At 43.2% G+C, this 27,899-nt stretch overlaps 1 non-coding gene and 2 pseudogenes across 1 annotated transcript; 2 read left to right on the forward strand and 1 right to left on the reverse strand.

The window, feature by feature from the left end:
- Positions 1-565: 565 nt before the first annotated feature.
- Positions 566-663, reverse strand: LOC130290034 (U2 spliceosomal RNA; annotated as a pseudogene).
- A 9,677-nt stretch (positions 664-10,340) lies between these two features.
- On the forward strand, positions 10,341-10,510 carry LOC130290110 (U2 spliceosomal RNA; annotated as a pseudogene).
- A 1,493-nt stretch (positions 10,511-12,003) lies between these two features.
- On the forward strand, positions 12,004-12,191 carry LOC130285750 (U2 spliceosomal RNA). Its single transcript, XR_008847398.1, has one exon. It is a non-coding gene; the product is annotated as a U2 spliceosomal RNA (small nuclear RNA).
- The last annotated feature ends 15,708 nt before the right edge of the window (positions 12,192-27,899 follow it).

Raw genomic sequence — 27,899 nt, forward strand, 5'->3', positions numbered from 1 at the left:
CCCAGCATCCCCCTTGGCGTTAGCCAAGGTATCTGCCCACAGAGCCGATAACGGTAGGTACCCTGCCTAGGCAGGAGTACCCGGGGTGTTTGCAGGGAGGTGCGCAACCTAATGGCCACACACACCTCCCCTAGACCGCCAGGAGGGACACCCAGAAGGGCTACCGCATCTTGACAAATCCTGTGGACACACAAAATGCAAAAAGGGACACAGTGAGACAAAAAGGAAATAAATAAGTGAATGTGTGCAGATATACTGCCCGGACATCAGGCCAGATCTATAAAAATTTCTCTGATCCTAGCCAGAAGGCCGGTAATCAATAGGTGAGTGCCAAAAGGTGAAGAGATTATGGTGCCCGTGCTTCCACTCAGTGAGCCAGTACACCCAGTGAGTTTCGGCACCTCGGGGGTCACCATTCCCCGAGGCACAAAAGTACCTTGGCTCTAGACCCTCTCGGCGAGACCCGGAGGGAGCAGGTCACATCGGGGCAGCCGTCAAGCTGATTCCTCAGAACCAGCCCCTGAAAGCCCTGGTACACCTGTCCCCTCCTTGCAGCACCCATCCCCACCAGTCCCATACCGGCCGGCGGGCATTCTCCACCAGCATGAAACTGATAAGAACAGATACTACACTTGATCTTAGCCAAAAGGCCGAGATAGATTTCACCTATCCAATGTTAAACATGCATTGCCCTATGGGCAATTTTTAAGATTGAGGAGGAACAATTCAGTCTACGTGTCTTTTTTACAACAGTCATGTCAACTTATGGATAGCCGACTGCCTTAATGAATACTTCTGTTCAGTTTTTAGAGAAGAAATAGAAGGAAAGGACCTCCATTAGGGAGGAAGACTAATGAATTGTCTGATGCATGTGTCGATACAGAGGAAGAGGTTCTACATTTGCTATCTAAAGTGAAGACAAATAAGTCACAGGGGCCTGATGGGATGCATCCAAAATTATTAAAAGAGCTTAGTGGTGAGCTCGCAAAACCGTTAACAGATTTATTTAACTAATCACTGGTAACAGGAGTCCTCCCGGAAGATTGGAAATGAGCAAATGTTGTGCCCATTCACAAGAATGGTAGTAGGGAGGAATCAAGCAACTATAGGCCAGTAAGTCTGACATCAATAGTGGGGAAATTAATGGAAACCCTACTAAAGGATAGGATTGTGGAACATCTAAAATCCCATGGATTGCAAGACGAAAAACAACATGGGTTTACTTCAGGGAGATCATGTCAAACAAATCTTATTGATTTTTTTGCCTGGGTGACTAAAATAATAGATGGCGGAGGGGCAGTAGACATCGCATATCTAGATTTTAGTAAGGCTTTTGACACTGTCCCACATAGAAGACTTATCAATAAACTACAGTCATTGAGCTTGGACTCCCATATTGTTGAGTGGATTAGACAGTGGCTGAATGACAGACAACAGAGGGTTGTAGTCAATGGAGTATAATCAGAGCAAGGTCTTTTTACCAGTGGGGTACCTCAGGGATCTGTACTGGGACCAACATTGTTTAATATCTTCATTAGTGATATCGCAAAAGGTCTCTATGGTAAGGTGTGTCTTTTTGCTGAGGACACAAAGATATGTAACAGGGTTGATGTTGCTTGAGGGATATGCCAAATGGAAAAGAATTTAGGAAAACTAGAAGAATGGTCAGAACTCTGGCAACTGAAATTTAATGTGGATAAGTGCAAGATAATGCGCCTGGGGCATAAAAACCCTCGAGCAGAATATAGAATATTTGACCCAGTCCTGACCTCAGTATCTGAGGAAAGGGATTTAGGAGTAAATATTTCAGAAGACTTGAAGGTAGGAAGACAATGTAATAGAGCAGCAGGAAAGGCAAGCAGAATGCTTGGATGTATAGGGAGAGATATAAGCAGTAGAAAGAGAGAAGTGCTCATGCCGCTGTACAGAACACTGGTGAGACCTCACTTGGAGTATTGTGCGCAGTACTGGAGGCCGTATCTTCAAAAGGATATAGATACTCTAGATAGAAATCATAGAAGAGCTACTAAACTAGTGCATGGATTGCAGAATAAAACTTACCAGGAAAAGGTTAAAGGACCTTAACATGTATAGCTTGGAAGAAAGAAGAGACAGAGGTGATATGATAGAGACTTTTAAATACTTAAAGGGAATCAACACGGTAAAGGAGGAGAGCATATTTAAAGGAAATCTGTCATCACCATCACCCGCACTAAGCCTGTTACACAGGCTTGTAGTGCGGTAGATGCTGATTAAAACGCTATGTACCTTATTAACTTACCTTATTTACTTACCTGTCAATCACAGGCTTGGGGCTCAGTTACGTCAGCGGGACTCGGGACCCGGAAGCGGGACTCGGCCGGCCATTGATGTAAAGTTTCCTGTGATCTAAAGTTTTTACAAGTGCGCATGCGCGGGTTTATGCTAGCGTAAACTCAGAAGCGGGACTCGGCCAGCCATTGATGTAAAGTTTCCTGTGATCTAAAGTTTTTATAAGTGCGCATGCGCGGGTTAACGCTAGCGTAAACCTGCGCATGCGCACTTGTAAAAACTTTAGATCACAGGAAACTTTACATCAATGGCCGGCCGAGTCCCGCTTCCGAGTTTACGCTAGCGTAAACCCGCACATGCGCACTTGTAAAAACTTTAGATCACAGGAAACTTTACATCAATGGCCGGCCGAGTCCCGCTTCCGAGTCCCGAGTCCCGCTGACGTAACTGAGCCCCAAGCCTGTGATTGACAGGTAAGTAAATATAAAGATTTCTAAACATCCACTGCTCGGTTTTTAATAAGGTACATAGCGTTTTAATCAGCATCACCCGCACTACAAGCCTGTGTAACAGGCTTAGTGCGGGTGATGCTGATGACAGATTTCCTTTAAACAAAGAAAATCTACCACAAGAGGACATAGTTTTAAATTAGAGGGGCAAAGGCTTAAAATATCAGGAAGTATTACTTTACTGAGAGAGTAGTGGATGCATGGTATAGCCTTCCTTCAGAAGTGGTCGCTGCAAATACAGTGAAGGAGTTTAAACATGCATGGGATAAGCATAAGGCTATCCTTCATATAAAAAAGGGCCAGGGACTATTCATAGTATTCAGATTATTGTGCAGACTAGATGGGCCAAATGGTTCTTATCTGCCGACACATTCTAAAGCTGAGAGTTCGAGGTTATGATGAACTTACCATCTCAGAGGCCTTTACAAGGGCAAGTACACAGAAAAGCCAAACTTCTCATTTTTGGTAAATGTAAAATAGGAATAAAAATGCATTTAGGCGTGCAGTCTTTTCCTTTGAGCATAGTCCGATGTATGTTATAAATAAAAAATGGCGCATTTTGAAAGCTGATAACGAGTTAGCAGAAATGACTGAACAACCCCCTATATTTTCCTTTTGTAGAACCCTTAACCTTCATGATGAGAGTGTGGGTAATTGGTTGCCTGTACATCGTCCAAGTTGGCTACATCGAGATCTGCCACAAGGCAATTTTCAAATATCTTTTTACATCTTGATGTATTCAATTGGGCCCTATTCAACACATAAAGTCAGATTTCATTACATGTCGGTCTGATTATATTGTTTACACTATTACATGTCTCTGCAATAAATTCTATATTGGTAAAAAGATTAGTCCCCTTTTCCATAGATTCAATAAACATCTGTATTCCATTCGTATGGGGAAAGGATCCACAAGATTTATTGCTCACATGCAAGATGTACACAGAGAGATGTTACTGGTTTAAAATTCATGGGTTTACGATGCATAATGCACACTGAAAGTGCAGGCCGAAGCCGTTTGGATAATTCAGACAAATGCAATTGTTATATCTGGTCTTAATGACACAATGATACTTTATTAGGATGGTGTCGTGTAGTTTTTATGTATATCATTTTTAACGTTTTGTTTGTATGCGTGATGTTTGTGTATGGAACGGGATTGGCTAACATGGGGTTAAAGAGTCAGCACACCTCTTTCCCATCATGCCTTGACAAAGCGTTACCTGATGCGAAACGAGCACGTTGGTGGTTAGACTGTGCTCCCGTAATCTTACCTGCTATGGGGAAATAAATGTATTATTTCTGGTTCACATAACCTCTGTGTGCAGTCACAGCTTCTTTTGGGTAGCTTATCATGATCTTTTTCTGCATCGACTGGCACCGAGGATTTAGAACCGTATGTGATTCTGTTCCTATACTGTTAGCGGTGTGATGCCAACTAAGCCTTTCTTTGTTGATGGGCTCATAAATGTTTGCCGGCCCCTAAATGCATAGAGCGGTGGAAACGCAGGTGCCGTGCACCATTCATTCTTTGGATCGGTGGAGGTCCCGGCAGTCAGGCCCCCAAACCCATCTGTTTGTTATTCCCTATACTGTGGTTAGGGGATAACATAATGATAAATGAATTCTTATTTAAGCTGCTGCTTTAGCCTATAAGACAGAGTTTCTCAACCATGGTGCAACTAGTTGTTGCAAAACTACAACTCCCAGCATGCCTGAACAGCCAAAAGCACCCCAGTTGGATAACACTGCTATAAAGAAATTACTGACATAGCATGGCTTGGAAGCACCAAGAGAGAATGGTGGTGCATACAATGTATACATAGTCGCTCACCAGGGACGCATGCAGGATTTTCTCATTGGTTGAGGTTTAGAAACAAAAAATGATATCTCGACACAAGGATGACTTAATTTTTTCCAAAAAAATGTGTTTTGGTCCGAATTTATTCGCGGCAAATCGCTATTAAAAACGACTATTTCTGAGAGCCTCAATAGGGTTGTAGAACACTTTGCCCTCCTAACACACACACATAGGGAATGTGCTGTGTTCGTAAAAAAATAATACTGTTATTCAGTATGACATGCAGATTACAGGCATCACTATTAGAATCACTGCCTCAGAGCGTCTGGATATGGCAGCAGGGAGACCATATAGCATAAAAATTGAAGAGATTAAAGAGATTTTTGTAATGTAATTTGTTTTAATGAATTTATTTTAATTTTTTGAGTACCCATTCTGGTGAGCATCAAGCTGTCGGTCTGTCGCAAGGCGATCTACCACCTGTTCCAGACCCTGCCTCTCAGCGCCCCCGCCCCCCCCCCCCCCACCAACTGTCTTACTCTGTGTGGAACTGCAAATCATTTAATCAGTTATGGTTCATTGTTATCGCTAAAACCTGTTTCATTGGATTCTTGTGGTAATTCCAGAGGTAATATATGACGACGACTAGAGAGTAGTGAATTTTTTTTAAATTTGATTTGTCCAATTTGATTTGCTTATCTCTTTATTGAGGACCCATTGGAGGGCAAGTCTAGTGCCAGCAGCCATGGTAATTCCAACTCCAATAGTGTAAAATTTGCTGCAGTGTATAAGTTGCTGCAGTGAAAAAGCTTGTACTTGTATCTTAAAATCAAGCTGGTGGTCCGCCGAGAGGCCAGCTACTGCCTGTCCCAGCCCCTGCTTCTCAGCGCACCCCCATTCTCATGACTGACTGTCCACTTCAAAAGGGAGGGACTGCAGCCCCAGCAACTTGGACAAGAGCAAATTCAGCTTCTGTGCCGTTGGATAAGTGGGCGCATAACGCTAGAAGTGGCTGCAGTGAAAAAGCTTGGACTTGTATCTTAAAATCGAGCTGGCAGTCCTCCGCCAGGGAGCTAACACCTTTTCCAGCCCCTGCCTCTCAGTGCCCCCCCCCCCTCTGACTGTGAAAGTGCGAACGTTTCATTTGATCAGTTATGGTTCATTGTTATCGCTCCAACCTGTTTGATTGGCTACTTGTGGTAATTCCACAGGTAATATATGACGTCGACGACCATAGGGCCTCAGTCTTGAAAACATTACATCAATTATTTATTTAATCTCTTAGGGACTCAGCCCATTTTCACCTTAAAGGGGTACTCCGGTGGAAAACTTTTTTTTTTCTTTGATCAACTGGTGCCAGAAAGTTAAACAGATTTGTAAATTACTTCTATAAAAAAAACCTTAATCCTTCCAGTACTTATTAGCTGCTGAATACTACAGGGGAACACAGAGCTCTCTGCTTACATCATGAGCACAGTGCTCTCTGCTGATATCTCTGTCCATTTTAAGAATGTTCCAGAGTAGGAGAAAATACACATAGCAAACATATGCTGCTCTGGACAGTTCCTAAAATGGACAGAGATGTCAGTAGAGAGCACTGCACTGTGTTCCAAAAAGAAAATAATTTCCTCTGTAGTATTCAGCAGCTAATAAGTACTGGAAGGATTAAGATTTTTTAATAGAAGTAAATTACAAATCTGTTTAACTTTCTGGCACCAGTTGATTTAAAAAAAAAAGGTTTTCCTCTGAAGTACCCCTTTAAGGACCTTTTCTAATTCCAAGATAGTTTTTTCATGACATATTCTACTTTAACATAGTAGTAAATATTTGTCGTTACTTCTTGGTGAAAAATCTAAAAATTTCATGAAAATTTGGAATTTTTCTAACTTTGAAACTCTCTGCTTGTAAGGAAAATGGATATTCCAAATAAAATATACATTGATTCACAAAAACAATATGTCTACTTTATGTTGGCATCATAAAGATGACATGTTTTTACTTTTTGAAGACATTAGAGGGCTTCAAAGTATAACCTTGGCGTGGTGTGCAGGCTCAGGTATGTCCTTCATATAAGGATATACTGGCTAATGTCTCAATTTTACATCAGTTTTGAGGGTTAGCTAAAGTCATTGTTTACATCTACCACAGGAGTGAACCCATATTGTGGTTGGGCACATATTGGGGTTGAGCACCTCCTATCACTTTAGACCACGCTAATGTAGTTGTTTAATGTCTAAATTATGAAAAACGCATTCACATACACATTTATCTGGTGTAGGATGCCAGTGTGGTACCTGTGACCGTCTGCAGGCATCCTCCATTGTGTGCATATTATGCTGGGGACCGCCCATAGCAATGGACCACAAGTGCAGGACCTCCACCCCAGCGTAGGTGCCCAACTACACTTGGGGCTGAGAGTCTCCTGCTATGACCACGTTAATGTTAATGTATGCCTTCAAAATATAGCAGAAATTTTCAACATTTTCACGAAAATTTCAAAATCCTAATTTTTTAGGGACCAGTTAAGTATGGAGTGGGCCTTACTGTGAGAAATTCCCCATAAATGACACCATTAAAGAAACTAAACCCCTCAACGTATTCAAAATGACATTCAGAAAGTTTGTTAACCTTTTAAAAGGTGTTTCACAGGAGCACATGCGTGCGGCTCACTGAGGAAGACTCGTCTGCTGTGAGCTCCGCGCTGCCCGTGTCCTTCTAGCCCTCTACAGTGCCACTCCCACTCCCATCTCCCACTATTGAGGATGTCTCACTTGTTTTTCTCTCCACAGTATCCCTACCCTCTCTCTCCTCATCAGATAGGGACTTATTGAATGCCCCGATAACTGAGGATGAGGTAGCCAGTGCCATCAATCGTTTGAAGACAGGCAAGTCTCCTGGCCCTGGTGGCCTTTCCGCTCCTTACTACAAACACTTCTCTTCTTATTCCACACTTGACTGCTTTTCTCAACTCTCTTTTTTCTACTCCTTCTCTGTCTTCTGACTTTCTTGATGCTCTCATTACAGTTCTCCCTAAGCCTCACAAAGATCTCCTTCTTCCAGCTAACTATCGCCATATATCTCTTCTTAATGTTGATTCTAAACTTCTGACTTCTATCTTAGCTGCACGTCTTAACCGCTATCTTCCCCACCTGGTACACCCTGACCAGGTTGGATTTGTTCCCGGGCTCCAAGCTCCCGATAATGTACGTACTATACTGAATCTTATTCAGTGGTTTAATACTACCTCTACACCTCTGCTGGCTTTAGCCCTCGATATAGAAAAGGCCTTTGATAGCATTACATGGCCATATCTGTTTGCAGTCCTGTCTAAGTTCAGGATTTCTGGCCCGTTTGTACATGTCTTGCACCTCTTGTACTCACACCCGACTGCTTACTTGAAACTACCAACAACTGGACAGAAACCTACTTCTGTCCGGCGAGGTACGTGGCAGGGTTGCCCCCTGTCACCTGCCTTGGTGATGGAACCTATAGCTGCATTGGTTCGCCATCACCCTGATATTGGGGGTGTCTCGGTGGGCTCCTCCATGTATAAGACTAGTCTTTTTGCGGACGATCTGTTATTGACCTTGACCAACCCACTGGTATCCCTTCCTAATCTATTCCAGCTGTTGACTACTTTCAGTGAGCAGTCGGGTCTTCAAGTTAATATGACTATATCTGAGGTCTTATTTTGTAATGTTCCCACCCCTACGCAACATATTATTTTATAAAATTTTGGATTTAAAGGAGTAGTCCAGTGGTGAACAACTTATCTCCTATCCTAAGGATAGGGGATAAGTTGCAGATCGCTGGGGGTTCGACCGCTGGGGCCCCCGCGATCTCCTGTGTGGGGCTCCGACAGCCCGCGGGAAGGAGGTGTGTCGACCTCCGCACGATGCGGCAGCCGACACGTCCCCTCAATACAACTCTATGGCAGAGCCGGAGCGCTGCCTTCGGCAATCTCCGGCTCTGCCATAGCGATATATTGAGGGGGCGTGTCGGCCGCCGATTCGTGCGGTGGTCGACACCCGCTATGTGGCCGGAGAGACTTGCCCTCGTACAGAGAGATCGCAGAGGGCCCCAGCGGTCGGACCTCCCGCGATCTGCAACTTATCCCCTATCCTTAGTATAGGGAATGTTTTTCACCACTGGACTACCCCTTTAAGGATTCTAGCAGAGGCCTGCCGTATTTGGGTATAAAACTCACCCAGTCCCTGCCTCTTTTATATCAGGCTAATTATCCCCCATGTTCAAGGCAATCAGATCTGATCTCCGTAAATGGGATCTGCCCTATATTTCTTGGTTGGGCAGAGGCAATGTGATCAAAATGGTTATTTTACCACGCTTGTTATATTTATTCCGCACATTGCCCATCCCTGTTCCTTTGGGTGCCCTACGCCTCCTTCAGAGTGATGTCTTTGCAATCATATGGAGGAGGACCCGCCCGAGGATCAATAGAACTCTCATGCATTACCATAGACGGGTGGGTTGTCTGTTTCACACATCATGTGCTACTATTATGCTGCTAGATTAGCCCAGTTGGCCCTGGTCCAGGTTCCTGCAGATGCACCTCATTGGGTGCATCTTGAATCTCAAATTCTCTCTCCTTATTCTTGCTCAGCTTTTCTTTGGTCTTCTTGCCCTATCTCTTCTCTGCTCCCTTCCTCTGCCTGGATTGCCCTTCATGCGCTTTCTTTGTGGCGCGCAGGACGCTTTAAACTGTCTCTTCAATCGCCTGTCTCCCCTCTTCTTCCCTTCCTAGCTAATCCTTTATTTCAGCCTGGTCTTCAACCCTCTGCATTTAAATGGTGGATAGAGGCCAATCTGACTTGCCTGTCAAAGTTCTTAATCCGAAAGTGGCTTATATCTCTGGATGACTTCATCGGAAGGTATTCTGTTCCTCCACAGGAATGTTATAGGGCCCTCCAGATTTTGTCCTTTTTTGCCTCGCTCGGGCCTCGGTCTTATGAAGCACATTCACTTTATACCCTGGGTCTACCTGGTCTCATTTCCTCCCTTTATGCAATGATTAACTCCCCTAAGCCTAGTGATCGGAAACTTTTATGACTGATTGGGAAACTGATCTTCATTCTGAACTTTTCCTCCCTCAATGGCATGCCTTTTGTGATTCCGTTAGCAGGGGTAGTGGGCAAGTTTCATTGGCGGAAACTTCAATTAAAGGATGTATATGGTTCCAATGAAGTTACATACTATTTATCCTTCAGTGTCTCCCAACTGTTTTTGGGGCCTGTGGCGCGAGGGGTACCATGTACCACACATGGTGGAGCTGCCCTGTGGTGGCCTTGTTTTGGCGACATGACGTCATGAAGTCATGACGGTGCTGACCGATATTTTACCATGTTTCGTACCTTTTACCACCATGTTTTGTCTTTTGAGCCATAAACCAAGTAGAATGCCGTTCCGGGTGTTTCGCCTAGCCATGAGTAATGTGAGTGCTCATGAAGGGGACATGGTTGGTTCCACCCCTTTCCGGTTATCCCCTCGGGGCCTTTTGGCTTAGATCAAGTGTAAAAAAAAGGGCTGGAGATAGACCGCATCCTCAGGCACGTTTTTTTTTTTGTGTGAATACTTGCACTTGGGTGACTTGTGAGCACATACCTCAACTCTTCAATAAAATAATGTGTGTGTGTGTGTATATATATATATGTGTATATATATATATATATATATATATATATATATATATATATAAAACATCTGTTCTGGTGAATGTATTATTTATTGTTTAAGTGATTGACATTTGATTGGTAGTAAAGGTATTTTCAATCAAAAATCTGTTCTTATCCCTTTAACATCTGAAACATTCCCTATCTGGGGACCCTAAATTAAATGGATTTTTGAGAATGGGAGAACGTCGCCCTATGCATTGACCCGATCAGGCAGTATCTTTGGGTACAGTGCACCACCCCATTCCAGTGTTAAACAAGAATGATTCTCATTTAATCCTCTGTGGGTGAGAATTTGAGTTTGAGAATTGGAGACCAAAAGGATGAGTTGCACTGACTGGTTTATGAACGTCTATTCATTTAGCGTTTTAATGACCATGTTTGCACACTGATTGGTGTAAAAAAAAAAAAAAAGAATTATAATAATCTAGCACACCTGTGCAGGTTTGACATGACATGACATGACAGGTAGCTGTCTTGCAGGTGTTGCTGAATCCTGTTAAATGACGTGAGGGTCTCATGCCTATTCACAAGGGTGCGTCATTGCTGTTGTTTGACCATGCATTGGTTTCTGTGGTTAGTGAATGATAAAAACAAAATTTACCATCCATTGATGGATGGGAAATCTGCCATGAGGCATTTGTTTTTAGAAACTGCTGCTCACAACCAATGTTGCAATGGAGTGTCTCCATCTGCTGGTGGTATTGGATAGGCATTAGTGCTATGATAGGGTCTGAAGAAGAAGACGAAAAAAATATATTAAAAATTTATAATAAAAAAAGAAAGAAAAAGAGAGAGATAGACTGACTGAGTGAGTGAGAGAGTGAAAATGAGTGAGTGAGTGGTTGAGTGAGTGAGTGAGTGAGTGAGAACAAATGAATTAAAGCAAGTGATTGAGTGAGAACGAATGAATGAAAGTCTGAATGACAGAAAGAAAAAAGGATGAAGAAAGAAGCGTGAAGAAAAAAAATGTATATGGAGTTGCAGACATGAGTGCAATCTACAAAGCCATTGAGGCTGGTCCTCATGGTAGGATTATTGCACCAGGACCCTTAGCACTTTTAAAATGACATTCAATGCCACTGCCATGACTAAGTGTAAAAAGCAGATGACCATGTTGTGTTGGTTACCATGGACACCCAGGTGATGTTTGAGTTAGCACATAGGCCCAACAGATGGCAAGAAGACCAGAATCACCAGCAGCACCACCATGGGTTATCAGATTAGCCGGATTCAGCAAATACAAGAGTCCAAAAGGATGCAGTTTCTTGTTACAGTTGGTGTGATCCCATGTTGGAACAGCCAGGGATGCAGCTACAGCCAGTGTGGCAACTACAGCCAGGGAAGCAGCTACATGCAACAAAGGTAGGCGTGTTGTTTTCATATACAGATCTTAAACATTGTCTTATATGCAAGGAGGAGGAGTGATGGGGTTTCCTGCAAATGCCAGGCTATGGATTGCATTGCTAAATGCTCCGTCAGAGTGGAATGGACTCCTGTCCTTCTTTTATGTAATAATGTTGCTTTAGCCTCTGTTGTATGTATATATATGACTGGCTGCCAGCCTTCCTTCCATTCCTATGAGTAATGTGAGTGCTCATGAAGGGGACATGGTTGGTTCCACCTCTTTCCCGGTTATCCCCTCTGAGCCTTTTGGCTTAGATCAAGTGTAAAAAAAAGGGCTTGCGATAGACATGGTAAATGTATTATTTATTGTGTACGTGATTGACATTTGATTGGTATTGAAGGTATTTTCAATCAAAAATCTGTTCTTATCACTTTAATATCTGAGACGTTCCCTATCTGGGGACCATAAATTAAATTGATTTTTGAGAACGGGAGCTGATTTGGAAGCTTGCTTCCATCGCCCTATGCATTGACCCAATGTGGCAATATCTTTGGGTAGTGAACAGTGCACCACCCCATTCCAGTGTTAAACAAGAAACATTCTCATTTAATCCTCTGTGGGTGAGAATTTGAGTTTGAGAATTGGAGACCAAAATGATGAGTGGCACTGACTGGTTTATGAACTTCTATTCATTTAGCGTTTTAATGGCCATGTTTGCACACTGATTGGTGTAAAAAAAACAAATAAAAAATAATAATGATAATAATAATCTAGCACACCTGTGCCGGTTTGACATGACATGACAGGTAGCTGTCTGCGGGTGGTGCTGAATCCTGTTAAATGACATTAGGGTCTCAGGCCTATACACAAGGGTGCGTCATTGCTGTTGCTTGACCATGCATTGGTTTTTGTGGTCAGTGAATGATAAAAACAAAATTTACCATCCATTGATCAATGGATGGGAAATCCGCTATGAGGCATTTGTTTTTAGAAACTGCTGCTCACAACAAAAGTTGCAATGGAGTGTTTCCATCTGCTGGTGGTATTGGATAAGCATTAGTCCTATGATAGGGTCTGAAGAAGAAGAAGACAAAAAAAAAAAAATATATATATATATATATATATGTATATATATATGTATATATATATATATATAATAACTGAAGGTAAAAGCGGCACTCCAATCTTGATTGAATCAAACTGTGTTTTTATTCACACATCTGTGCAAAACAGCAACGTTTCGGCTTAGCAATAAAGCCTTTCTCAAGCATAGTGAACAGCAAAGCATCGCGCATATATATAGGCCCCCTAATTACATATGCAAATAAGGGGGGGTGTGCCCAGTATAAATCACAACAAAGTATAAATATACTCAAAAGACCACGATCGGTCATTACAATTCGTGCTAGATACAAAATCAGACAATTATCTGTGTATAATACACACATTATAAGTGGTTGCATAATCAATAATAGTGCATAGTGTATAAAATTCATGTAAGTCCGATTTCCAAGGCGGCGCTCACCTGCCGACACGAACACAGGGAACCAATCAGCATAATTTCCTCCTGGAACACGTTGTGTTTGTGCACACGGTCAGTGCGCAAGTGCCGTAAGTTCATGTCCGGTCACGGCCGGAAGACGTCAGAAGTCACATGATTTCAGGTACGGCCAGAAGGCATCAGTGGTCACATGATTGCTTAACGTAATCACTTCATTTACTCTGGCACGCATGCGCGCCCTCATATGTTCTATCACACACATTGCTACTCCACCTCCATAGTTAATCGATGCGCATGCGTAGAGGCCCACACGGTGTCATATGAATGTTATAGCGCCATATTGAATATGGGCAAACAATAGATGGATAGAGCATAGCAATGTTGCAGCCCCGTGGATGACCATTCTACCATATTTAAGAGAGGGCAAGGCATATCATGAAAAAAATAGTTTAACTCTACATAATATCAAGAGAAATTTTATCCATTGTATATGGTTTGCGGAATTCATTATAGGGGTCCATCCTATGGACGGAAACCAGTGTACTTAGACAGGCCACTTCCAGGGTACACATTATCAGGCCAAGATCCCTATATCCAACTGGGACCATATTAATAGCCACAATGTTTTGGTCCATATCCAGGACTCATGTATCCACCGTGGCAAAATTAGAGGCCTCTGTGTTTTTAAACTGGAGCTGTCTTACTGGATATTGCATAACCCCTAATATTCGCTCCCTAATACAATGAAATTAACTCCATTAAGCTCTTGCCCAAAACTACATGTACTCAAGGTAATCCATTGTGCTGCAGGACCTGCTATGCTGTAAGAAAAAAAATAATGAGGGATATAGCATATTAACTGGCCATTGATACCGTGTTCCAGAAGATTTTGTTCATGTGATCAGCAGTGAGTCGCCGTCTTGTATTCGGATCCTGATGAAGAGTATCTATGTAAAAATGGAAATAAGCAAAGTGTAAGTAAAAAATATTATATATATACAGAATATTCTTATAGGTAAACCCTACTATGGATTAGCTAACAAAAATGTACCAAGTGGCTCACTCTAGGGTTGCTCACTCCATGATAATCGCTCAAAATCTGTAATGAAGGTAAGTATATCAATTAAACACTCGAATGGGAAAGTCAACATTTAGTCCTGCCGGATATAGTGCGCCCAATTTGTTTATCCATTTCACCTCCTTCTGCATCAGAATTCTCAATCTATTACCCCCTCTCCTGGGTACTGGGACATGTTCAATGATACTAAATCTAAGTTGATTAACACTATGTCCTTGTTCAATGAAGTGACGTGGAACAGGAAGTTCGGTACTAGCGCAGTACAGACTCTTTTCAAGGGTCAGGCGAGACCGATCCACTTGCATAGCCTCCTCGGCGGGAGGCACAGGGGTAGATTGCAAAGGATACCGTGAGAGAGGTTCCCAGGGATTAAGGTCTTTTTCCTGGCGGAGTTCCTGGTGTCTTTCAGAAAAACGCATGTCAATGCGGGTGGCCAAATGGATAAGTTCATGCAGGTTGGCAGGAATTTCTCGTGCGGCCAGCACATCTTTGATGTTACTGGATAGGCCTTTTTTAAAGGTCGCGCAGAGAGCCTCGTTGTTCCAGGATAATTCAGAGGCGAGGGTACGAAATTGGATAGCGTATTCGCCTACAGAAGAACTACCCTGGACCAGGTTTAACAAGGCAGTCTCGGCAGAAGAAGCTCGGGCTGGTTCCTCGAAGACACTGCGAACCTCAGAGAAGAAGGACTGTACAGTGGCGGTGACAGGATCATCGCAGTCCCAGAGCGGTGTGGCCCAAGACAAAGCCTTCCCAGACAGGAGACTGACCGTTCGACCGTTCTGTAGGAAATTGGTCCGACAACATCTCCAAATGTAGGGAACATTGTGACAGGAAACCACGGCAGAGTCTAGAGTCCCCATCAAATTTGTCCGGCAGGGACAAGCGGAGGTTCGGAGCGGCCACTCGCTGCGGAGGAGGTGCAGGAGATGGTGGCTGCTGTTGCAGCTGCTGTAGCTGCGACTGAAGTTGCTGTAACATGGTGGACACTTGCGACAGCTGGTGACTTAGATGGGCGATCTGTCGAGATTGCTGGGCGACCACCGTGGTGAGGTCAGCGACAACTGGCAGGGGGACCTCAGCGGGATCCATGGCCGGATCTACTGTCACAATTCAGCTGGCTGGAGGTGGATCCTCTGTGCCAGAGAGGGATTGGCGTGGACCGTGTCGGTGGACCGGTTCTAAGTTGCTACTGGTATTCACCAGAGCCCGCCGCAAAGCGGAATGGTCTTGCAGCGGAGGTAGCAACCAGGTCGTATCCACCGGCAACGGCTCAACCTCTCTGACTGCTGAGATAAGCACGGTACAAGGGAGTAGACAAGAGCAAGGTCGGACGTAGCAGAAGGTCGGGGCAGGCGGCAAGGTTCGTAGTCTATAGAATTAGCAGGAGGTCAGGAACACAGTATGGGTAAACACAGTAGAAGCTTTCTCAAGGCACTAAGGCAACAAGATCCGGCAAGGAAGTGCAGGGGAAGTGAGGTAATATAGCCAGGGAGCAGGTGGAAGCTAATTAGGCTGATTGGACCAGGCACCAATCATTGGTGCACTGGCCCTTCAAATCTCAGAGAGCTGGCGCGCGCGCACCCTAGAGGGCGGAGCCGCGCACGCCAGAACATGACAGCCGGGGACCGGGACAGGTGAGTGACTTGGGATGCGATTCGCAAGCGGGCGCGTCCCGCTATGTGAATCGCTTCCCCGCCGGCAATGTCAGTGCAGCTCTCCCGGTCAGCGGGTCTGAACGGGGCGCTGCAGGGAGAGAAATGCCGCGAGCGCTTCGGGGAGGAGCAGGGACCCGGAGCGCTCGGCGTAACAATCCTCCACTTCCCAGCCATGATCCCAAATGCGCACTCCACGAAGCATCTGGCCCGGGTAAGCCTCTGGTTGAACACTCAATTCCGGTCATCAATTCCCCTTTGTGGGTATGGGCGCATCAGGTTCGGCAGAAGTGGGAAAGCCTCATCAGAGACGAAAACATAGGGAAGTGGATTCATGGTACCAGGAAGTGGCTTTGGTGGAGGCAGAGTAAGTTGATTTTGAAGGGCATGACAGCCAAATTCTGAAGACATCAGCACCCGTGAGTCCCTGGTACTGCCATAGGCGCCAACTTCAAGAGCAATAAACTTGTACTGAACATCAGCCACCGCCATCAGGACCACTGAAAAATACTTTTTATAATTGTAGAAGCGTGATCCTGATCCCGGTGGCTGCTGTACACGAATATGCTTACCGTCGACAGCGCCTATGCAGTTGGGAAAGTGGGCAACAGACTGAAATCCTGATGCTGCCTGAAGCCATCTCTCCTGGTTTGGACTGGGCAACGAAATTGGCTGCGTGTACTGACAAATCAAGGTGCATGTTTCCTTCACAATACCGCTGATGGTTCATTTGCCAACACGGAATTGCAAATGTAATGAGGCATATCTCTCCCAGTCGCCAGAAATCTAAAAAAAAATCTAAATCTAATCTAAAAAAAAAAAAAAATTTTTTTTTAAAAAAGCTGTATGACCAAAGGTGACATATAAATCTATGTCAACATTATTAAATCATAACATATATATTTGAAAATACTACAAAATTCTTAGAATAAAATAAAAAACCAAACTAATAAAATTAAATAAGACAAAATACAATGTTTGATAATTAAACTCCACATAGGAATCCAAATAATATATTACATTTACCTCAAGGTGATCAACAGACGCTCCGTTGGTGAGATTGCTTTGCGCAAATGTGTGTGGGAACGCTGAAGATGTGGTCCAACAATGGACACAAGATTATCAAATGCCTCCATTGGCATACGGACAAAGTTATAGAATTTTTCAGGAAAACTACAATAGAAATAAGAAAAAAGTAAATAAATATGTAACAAACACATACAAATTTTACAGGATACAGTGGGGGATCAAAAGTTTGGGCACCCCAGGTAAAAATTTGTATTAATGTGCATAAAGAAGCCAAGGAAAGATGGAAAAATCTCCAAAAGGCATCAAATTACAGATTAGACATTCTTATAATATGTCAACAAAAGTTAGATTTTATTTCCATCATTTACACTTTCAAAATAACAGAAAATGAAAAAAATGGCGTATGCAAAAGTTTGGGCACCCTGCAGAATTTATAGCACTGCCCCCTTTGCAAAGCTGAGACCTGCCAGTGTCATGGATTGTTCTTAATCATCATCTGGGGAGACCAGGTGATGTCAATCTCAAAGGTTTTAAATCCCCAGACTCATCTGACCTTGCCCCAACAATCAGCACCGTGGGTTCTTCTAAGCAGTTGTCTAGAAATCTGAAACTGAAAATAGTTGATGCTCACAAAGCTGGAGAAGGCTATAAGAACATAGCAAAACATTTTCAGATATCAATATCCTCTGTTCGGAATGTAATTAAGAAATGGCAGTCTCCAGGAACAGTGGAAGTTAAAGCAAGATCTGGAAAAGAAAGAAAAATATCAAACAGAACAGCTCGCAGGATTGTGAGAAAAACAATTCAAAACCCACGTTTGACTTTCCCTCCAGAAAGATCTGGCAGACACTGGAGTTGTGGTACAATATTCCACTATAAAGAGATACTTGTACAAATATTGTCTTCATGGAAGAGTCATCAGAAGAGAATCTCTTCTACATCCTCACCACAAAAATCAGTGTTTGAACTTTGCAAATGAACATATAGACAAGCCTGATGCATATTGGAAACAAAATTTGTGGACCGATGAGGTTAAAATTTAACTTTTTGGCCGGAATGAGCAAAGGTACGAAGAAGGGGAAGAAGGGGAACAGAATTTAATGAAAATAACCTCTATCAAACTGTTAAGCATGGGGGTGGATCAATCATGCTTTGGGGCTGTACTGCAGCCAGTGGCACAGGGAACATCTCATAAGTAGAAGGAGAAATGGATTCAATAAAATTTCAGCAAATTTTGGATGCTAACTTGATGCCATCTGTGAAAAAGCTGAAGTTAAAGAGAGGATGGCTTCTACAAATGGATAATGATCCTAAACACACCTCGAAATTACATCAAGAGGTGTAAACTGAAGATTTTGCCATCCTTCACAAACTCCTGACCTCAACATAATTGAAAATCTATGGATAGACCTTAAAAGAGCAGCGCGTGACAGACAGCCCAGAAATCTCAAAGAACTGGAAGACTTTTGTAAGGAAGAATGGACAAAGATACCTCAAACAAGAATTGAAAGACTCTTGGCTGGCTACAAAAAGCGTTTACAAGCTGTGATACTTGCCAAAGGGGGCAGTGCATGCTATAAATTCTGCAGGGTGCCAAAACTTTTGCAGACATTATTTTTTAGTTTTCTGTTATTTTGAAAGTGTAAATGATGGAAATAAAATCTAACTTTTGTTGACATATTATAGGATTGTCTGATCTGTAATTTGATGCCTTTTGGAGATTTTTCCATCGTTCCTTGGCTTCTTTATGCACATTAATAAAATTTTTTACCTGGGATGCCCAAACTTTTGATCCACACTGTACATATACACACATACTGTCTGAGCTCAGCATAAAGATGACCAATATGACCACGGTCATCATGCAGCAGATTTATGGGGTGAACCCAATAACTGCAAAGCCTCCTGGCTTCCAACTAAAAACAACATACAAAATTAAAGCTATTTCACATTGGTACAACACATGTAAAGTTGATTAAAACATCCTTTAAATTTACAAAGAAGTTTGACAAAAAATTACCTGACGCTGCCTGCAACGACGCAATACATTCACCAAAATGCTTATCAAATCACGCATCTCAGGGGGTTGTGCGTAATTGGTGGTTCCTCGGCAGGAATGATTGCAGGAGAAGTAAGATCTGACATTATATTAACCCCTTAAGGACCCAGCCATTTTACACCTTAGGACCCGGAATGCTTTTAGTTATCATTCTGATTCCGAGATTGTTTTTTTGTGACATATTCTACTTTAACATAGTGGTAAAATTTTTTGGTAACTTGCATCCTTTCTTGGTGAAAAATCCCCAAATTTGATGAAAAATTTGAAAATTTTGCATTTTTCTAACTTTGAAGCTCTCTGCTGTAAGGAAAATGGATATTCCAAATACATTTTTTTATTCACATATACAATATGTCCACTTTATGTTTACATAATAAATTTGACAAGTTTTTACTTTTGGAAGACACCAGAGGGCTTCAAAGTTCAGCAGCAATTTTCCAATTTTTCACAAAATTACCCAAATCACAATTTTTCAGGGACCAGTTTAGGTTTGAAGTGGATTTCAAGGGTCTTCATCTTAGAAATACCCCACAAATTACCCCATTATAAAAACTGCACCCCCCCCCAAAGTATTCAAAATGACATTCAGTCAGCATTTTAACCCTTTAGGTGTTTCAAAGGAATAGCAGCAAAGTGAAGGAGAAAATTCACAGTCTTCATTTTTTACACTCGCATGTTCTTGTAGACCCAATTTTTGAATTTTTACAAGGGGTAAAAGGAGAAAATGTATACTTATATTTGTATCCCAATTTCTCTCGAGTAAGCACATACCTCATATGTCCATGTAAAGTGTTTGGCGGGCGCAGTAGAGGGCTCAGAAGCGAAGGAGCGACCAGGGGATTTTGGAGAGTACGTTTTTCTGAAATGGTTTTTGGGGGGCATGTTGCATTTAGGAAGCCCCTATGGTGCCAGAACAGGGAAAAAAAACACATGGCATACCATTTTGGAAACTAGACCCCTTGAGGAACGTAACAAGGAATAAAGTGAGCCTTAATACCCCACAGGTGTTTCACGACTTTTGCATATGTAAAAACATTTTAAAAAAATGTCACAAAAATGTGTGTTTCCCCCCAAATTTCACATTTTTGCAAGGGTTAATAGCAGAAAAGACCCCCCAAAATTTGTAACCCCATCTCTTCTGAGTATGGTGGTACCCCATAAGTTGACCTGAAACACACTACGGGCGAACTACAATGCTCAGAAGAGAAGGAGTCATTTGGCTTTTTGAGAGCAAATTTTGCTTGGGGGGCATGTCGCATTTAGGAAGCCCCTTTGGTGCCAGGACAGCAAAATAACCCCCACATGGCATACCATTTTGGAAACTAGACCCCTTGAGGAACGTAACAAGGGGTACAGTGAGCATTTACCCCCCACTGGTGTCTGTCAGATCTTTGGAACAGTGGGCTGTACAAAATTTTTAATTTGCACAGCCCACTGTTGCAAAGATCTGTCAGACACCAGTGGGGTGTAAATTCTCAATGCACCCCTCATTACATTCTGTGAGGGGTGTAGTTTCCAAAATGGGGTTACATGTGGGGTTTTGTTTTTTTTGCGTTTGTCAAAACCGCTGTAACATTCAACCACCCCTGTGCAAATCACCTTAAATGTACATGGTGCACTCTCCCTTCTGGGCCTTGTTGTGCGCCCCCAGAGCACTTTGTGCCCACATATGGGGTATCTCCGTAGTCGGGAGAAATAGCATTACAAATTTTGGGGGGCTTTTTTCCCCTTTTACCTCTTGTCAAAATTAAAAGTATAGGGCAACACCAGCATGTTAGTGTAAAAAAAATTATTTTTTTACGCTAACATGGTGGTGTAGACCCCAACTTCATCTTTTCATAAGGGATGAAGGGAGAAAAAGCCCCCCAAAATTTGTTAGGCAATTTCTCCCGAGTACGGCGATACCCCATATGTGGCCCTAAACTGTTGCCTTGAAATATGACAGGGCTCCAAAGTGAGAGAGCGCCATGCGCATTTGAGGCCTGAATTAGGGATTTGCATAGGGTTGGACATAGGGGTATTCTACGCCAGTGATTCCCAAACAGGGTGCCTCCAGCTGTTGCAAAACTCCCAGCATGCTTGGACAGTCAACGGCTGTCCGGCAATACTGGGAGTTGTTGTTTTTTAACAGCTGGATGCTCCATTTTGAAAACAGTGGCGTACTAGACGTTTTTCATTTTTATTGGGGAGGGGGGGCTGTGTAGGGGTATGTGTATATGTAGTGTTTTTTACTTTTTATTTTATTTTGTGTTAGTGTAGTGTAGTGTTTTTAGGGTACAGTCACACGGGCGGGGGATTACAGCGAGTTTCCCGCTGCGAGTTTGAGCTGCCGCGCAAAATTTGCTGCATCGCAAACTTGCAGCTTGATACTCACTGTAAGCCCCTGCCCATGTGAATGTATCCTGTACATTCACAAGGGGGGGGGGGGGGGCAATCTCCAGCTGTTGCAAAACTACAACTCCCAGCATGCACAGTCTATCAGTGCATGCTGGTAGTTATAGTTTTGCAACAGCTGGAGGCACACGGGTTAGGAAACACTGAGTTAGGAAACAGACAATGTTTCCCAACCAGTGTGCCTCCAGTTGTTGCAAAACCACAACTCCCAAACATTCTCAGGCATGCTTGAAGTAGTAGTTCGGCAACATCTTTAGAGCCAGATGTTGCCGATCTACAACTCCCAGCATGCTTGGAGTTGTAGTTTTGCAACATCTGGAGGACTACAGTTTGCAGACCACTAATACAGTGGTTCCCAATCTGTGCCCTTCCAGATGTTGCAAAACTACAACTCCCAGAATGCCAAAACTGTCCAGACATGCTGGGAGTTGTAGTTCTGCAACATCTGAAGGGCCAGATGTTACAGAACTTCAACTCTCAGCATGCCTAGACAGTAAGGGCATGCTGAGGATGTATAGTTTTGCAACATCTGGAAGGGCACAGTGGTTCCAAAACTGCGGACCTCCAGATGTTGCAAAACTGCAACTCCCAGCATGCCGAGACGCCAAGGGCTGTCTGGGCATGCTGGGAGTTGTAGTATACAGGGTCCCAATACAGCAATGCATGTCGCTTTACGGCGACGTGCATTGCTGTAAAGGGCCCGACCGCGGCTGAAGATCCACTCACCTGTCGCCGCCGCCGTCTTCATCGCCGGGATCCGGGTCTTCAGGGACGAGGTAAGTACCGGGGCCAGGCCCCAGCACTCTCCTGTCCCCCGCCACGTCCTCTGGTCTTCCTCCTGTCCTCTCCGGACTTCCAGGGGCCGGGCAGGGCGGGAGGAAGTAACCGCCCCCCCCTGCGATTGGTCGGTTAGCTAACCGACGGATCGCAGGGGATAGGAGGAGGTGGCCGGCATGCCACCTCGCTCCTAGCCTCCAGCATGGTCCTGGCTGTCTGTGACAACCGGGATCATGCAAAATTACCGGGCGGTCGGGTCCCAGAGACCTGATCAGCCCGGTATCACCGCAGATAGCAGGAGCGATTTTCCTCGCGATTTGCGACGATCGCCAACATGGGGGGCCTACATGGCCCCCCTCGGCGTTTGCCCTGGATCCCTGCTGAAGGATTTCAACAGGGATCCGCTTCCGATCTTCGCCGGGTGAGCGGGGGAGACCAGGAAAAGACCATGACGTATGCATATGTCATGGGTCCTTAAGACCCAGGGTGTGATGACGTATGCATACGTCATGGGTCCTTAAGGGGTTAAATTAGTGTGGAGAAATAGCTGAAAGGAAGCCAAACAGAAAGCCACAAGAAAAAGCACAACTTCTTGACCAAAAAGGAAAATGGAGATTGCAAACTGGATAAGGGGCATATTTAAAAGGAAGAATGTGGGCTAGTCCAAGAACCAGTGGGCTGATCATATTTAAATTTCTGATTCAAGTCTGTACGGATTTTCCGCATGTAATCCGCTTTTAATCTGCCTATGTTCCGCGTTCAAACAAAAATCCGCTGGGAAATGAGAGTCCCATTGAAGTCAATGGAATTCTGCGGCGGAAATACGTCTGAAGAAAGAGCACCTCCTTTCTTCATGCGGAAATTTTCAAGCGGAAATTAGGTATGCAAATTCCGAGTGAAAAAATCCGAAGTATGAACAGGTGCACGGAAATCACATTGACTCGCATGTACTTTTTAGCAAGTGGAATTTCGGACGGAAATTTTAAAAACGGAATTTCGGACGGAAATTCCGTAGTCTGAACCTAGCCTTAGTTGTTAGAAAGAGATACAGATTACAAAGTGAGAAGAAATAGGGACAGTTAGTGATTAGAAAAAGAGAGAAAAAGATCAAGAGACCTGAAGGGCTCATCTTTTGCTACCACAAATCTTAAGGCTAATACCTGCATATACCTGAATAGAATGGTGTTCCTGAACCAGCTCCAATGAGGTGCATTGATCTGTGCCACTCACCCACAACGTGTATTCAAGTGGTACCTATTAGTGTTGAGCGGCATAGGCCATATTCGAATTCACAATATTTTGCGAATATATGGACCAATATTTGTCATATATTCGCTAAATTCGCATATTCGTAATATTCACGTTTTTTTCTCGCACATGCGTAAATTCGCATATGTGAAAATTTATGAACTTTATAGCAAGTATTCCAGTGTAACTTGATAGAAGCAGCAGAAGGGAAGGATCAATATTCGCGAATATTCGCATATGCGAATATTCGCCCGGCGGTCTCACACAGTAGTATTAGAGTCTTCTTTAGACCACACAAGCTGGAAGCAGAGAGGCATGATCACTGTGATGTGTACTGTGAAAAAAAAGCGAATATTCGTAATTTTGAATATATAGTGCTATATTCGCGAATATTCGTGAATTTGCGAATAAAATTCTAATTGCGAATATTCGCAAGCAACACTAGTACCTATATATCTATAAGGCCTGTCAACACAGTAGGGAATATAATAGATTTCCACAAACACCTTCAGTACGCATTGTGCTGTCATCCCTGCCACCCAAAAAGTGTGTTTAAGTTACACGTATCTAGCCTGTAGTGTTATACAGGTCTGGTGCATTTAATATTGTTCTGTAAACACCTACAGTACTCATGGTGCTGTCATCTTTGGAATGCAAAAGCGTGTTCCTCTGACACATATCTGGCCTGTTAACACAGTTTTTCTGAATTTCATATTTTTCCGCAGACACACAAATCTTTCTAGTTGTGTGCACGCAAAAACGCATTATACTAAAAAGCCTGTGCATTTCATACACATTAGGCTTCTAAAGCAACTGTATTTTTTTAATTTTGGTTTTATTAAACTTGCATTATAAGTACCTTGTTGTAAGATAAGCGCAGTTCAAAGCATTACAACTTAAAGTTGACAAGTAGGTTGGTGAAAAAGCACCCAAAAATGATAAAACAATCCTTAAAAAAATATGTCTGGTAAAGGAATTGTCTGTGCTAGAGGGTCTGTTTCCTCATCTCTGTCTTTGCTTCCCCCCCCCCCCACTACGCATGCTATGCAGTAGGACAGCAGTAGCGTTGAGTGGCATAGGCTATATTTGAATTTGCGATATTTCGCAAATATATGGACGAATATTCGGCATATATTCGCTAATTCGCATATTCGTAATATTCGCGTTTTATTTTCGCATATGCGAAAATTCGCATATGCGAAAATTAGCATATGCAAAAATTTGCATATGCAAACATTCACACAGTAGTATTAGAGCCTTCTTTACACCACACAAGCTGGAAGCAGAGAGGGATGATCCCTGTGATGTGTACTGTGGGGAAAAAAATTATACTCATAATTGCGAATATATAGTGCTATATTCGGGAATATTCGCGAATTTGCAAATATGCGATATTCCCGAATCAAATTTGCATTGCGAATATTCGCAAGCAACACTACTAGCCACGAGCAGGAGTTGGGTCATGGTCAACTTGTTGCTGAGGTGGGGGAAGCACTGCAGTGGCCAAGCATAGCACTAGTGGGACTGGTGGTAGTTATGAGGATTCTGGAAGTTATAATTATGAAGGGGAAGTGCCTAAAATATAGCTTTTATTAGATATGCATTAAAAGAAACCAAAATATCAGGGAAGTGTACCCCAACCAACAAAAAATCTAATTGAATTGTCACCTATTACGTAACAGTTGTCATCAGACAGACGTCAGCAATGCCAATACATACAACACTAATGATGATCACTGACCAAAGTTTATCCACGGAGCTATGCCCCACTCATATAGCTATGGATTACAAATAAAAATTAACATCCAAATATCATGAAATCTGAAAGCAGCACAAGGAGTGTCACCTAGTACTGTTCCCAACGTACCTTTCTGTCCCTAGGTGTCATATATTTACACCGGGAAGTCCTCAGGGGAACCAAATACACAATGGTATGTATGGTAACACAAAGTAAGCAATATGCCACCAAAAATGTCCATATCAATAATTCCCCAAATTTTTGATATATATTTTAGATATGTAGATTAGTCATCAATGGAATAATATAATATAACAGACTCCACATGCAAGCTGACTAGTTTCCGCATTTGCAGCATAAGCAGTGCGGTTCATCACATAATTGCATGGGGAGAAAAGTTACTTGTCGCCAGGGTATCAGAATCCTATCCTATGGTCCTGTATTGTATGCCCGGGATGGCGCCATGTGGAGTTTATTATATTATTCCATTATTCCGTTCCAGATGCAGGAAATGCACAGTGCCGTATTTGCGGAGAAAAAGTGAAGCACAGGCAGGGTGCAAATTTAGGAATTAGGACTCTACGTCAGCACCTCATGTATCACAAAGCCTTGGTAGAAGTATACCTTGTCCACCAGTGCCTGCTCACTGCTCGCTACAGATAACTCTACCTCACCACTGTCTGCTGTATGCTGGATACTGCTAATAATACCAATCCACCATCACCCTACTTCCAGCCAGGCCTACACGTATACAACCCATCATCCACAAGAAAAGGGATAATTTTTGTGACGCTTGGAAAAATCCATGCCGTCTTCTTCCCTTGCTAGACTAAGAACCTGTTGCTACTCGAAAAAAGAGATAATTTTTTGAAAGCTTGGAAAAATCTATGCCATCTTCTTCACTTGCTAGACTAAGAACTTAGTAATAAAATTAAGAAATTCAGACCTCTAGGCACAGTTAGTATTTTGTGCTAATGTAGTGTGTGTGGGGGAAAAAATTAACAGGGCCCTTGCTACAGAGATAATGATATATATAGGTTAAAAGCAGTATAGCATAATGCAACATAAAAAATTATTTTTAAAATGATGGTACCAGTTTTTGACAAGGAAAAAGTTAGAATCACTTGTAAAATGATGTATAATAAAAATGGAGTAAAACATAGTAGCAGAGCTGTAAATACAATTGTAGTTTGTAGCAGTCTATTGCGTAAGGAAAGAAAATGATAAAATATAGCATTGTGCAGATTGGCACGGGTGCTGGTGCTCACAGCGTAACCGGCCTGGTAGAAATACCTGCAGTCTTCTTAGGTGTTTATTCTGTCTTTGTTGTGGATATCCTGGCACGTGGGTCTGTGGTGGCAGGTGGCTCGGAGCTGCGTCCAGCCCTGAATAGATGAATTGATAGCAGCGGGGATGTGGGATTGCGGGAGCGGAGATATGCAGATCACTCGCTGCCGCTGCTTCCTTGTGCTGTGGCAGTTACTCAGTGGATAGTGGTCCGCTGGGCAGGGGACTCGAGCACTTGAGAATGGAGAATCAATTATTGTCAAGAGTTAGAAACGGCAAAGTGGATTGCTGGGTGATAGCTAATAGGCAGACGCGTTTCAGGGAGAACCCCGTTTTTCAATGGCATAAGTGATCTGCATATTCCTGCTCCCGCAATCCCACATCCCTGCTGCTGTCAACTCATCCATCCAGGGCCGGAAGCAGCTCCGAGCCACCTGCCACCAAAGACCTGCGTGCCAGGATATCCACAACAAAGACGGAACAAACACCTAAGAATCATATTAATTCCTTATGCAATAGACTGCTACAAACTACAATTGTACTATTTATGCTACTATTTTTTACTCCATTTTTATTATATAATTTTACAAGTAATTCTAACTTTTTCCTTGTCAAAGATTGGTACCATCATTTTAAAACCATTTTTTATGTTGCATTATGCTATACTGCTTTTAACATTACCCATATATTGGCAATATATTTGAATAAAGCAAATTATATTTAGATACCAACCACATCTCCCATCTAATTCCCCCCCCCCCCCCACACACACACACACTACACTAGCACAAAATAGTAACTGTGCCTAGAGGTCTGAATTTCTTAATTTTATTACTAGTTTCTTTTGGCACTACGGGTAAAGTGAATCTCAGCACCTCGGCCCAGTTAAACTATGCATTTATAGTGTGCAGCTCCCCATCCACTTTTTAATTCAGACTAAGAAATTGGTTGCTACTCACAAAAGAGGGAACATTTTTGGCATGTTAGGATAAAGCCACAGAGTCTTCCTATGTCTCCTCGTGCATATTAACACCGGCAGGCATCTACCAACAACCAGGGATACTTTATGGCGCTTTATTTTGGTGTGAATAAGCCTTAAAAATGGGTGAGCTGTAATAGTTACCATGGGTTACCACAAGTCCCCTTAACTGAGCCTTAAATGGGTTCTCCACTGCCCTGCCTTCCGGAGCTCCACTCGCAGCGTCCGGAAGTTTATTACTCCGAATGCTGTGTGCGGGCTTCTGTGTTGGAGGCCACCCCCTCGTGATGTCACGCCCGCCCCCTCAACAAAAGTCTATGCGAAGGGAGCGTGACGTCACGAGGGGGCAGCCTCGAACACGGAAGCCTTCACACAGCGTTCGCAGTAATAAACTTCCGGACGCTGCAAGCGGAGCTCCGGAAGGCAGGGCAGTGGAGAACCCCTTTGTCGTGCCCTCCTCCCCAATCCCGTCAGTCATCCATTGGGGAATCCGTGTCCAGACAACAGTATTCTCCCAGTCACCCTGTTGTAGTGCACC

The sequence above is a fragment of the Hyla sarda genome, chromosome 8, assembly GCF_029499605.1.
Source record: "Hyla sarda isolate aHylSar1 chromosome 8, aHylSar1.hap1, whole genome shotgun sequence".
In the NCBI taxonomy this organism is placed as follows: Eukaryota; Metazoa; Chordata; class Amphibia; order Anura; family Hylidae; genus Hyla; species Hyla sarda.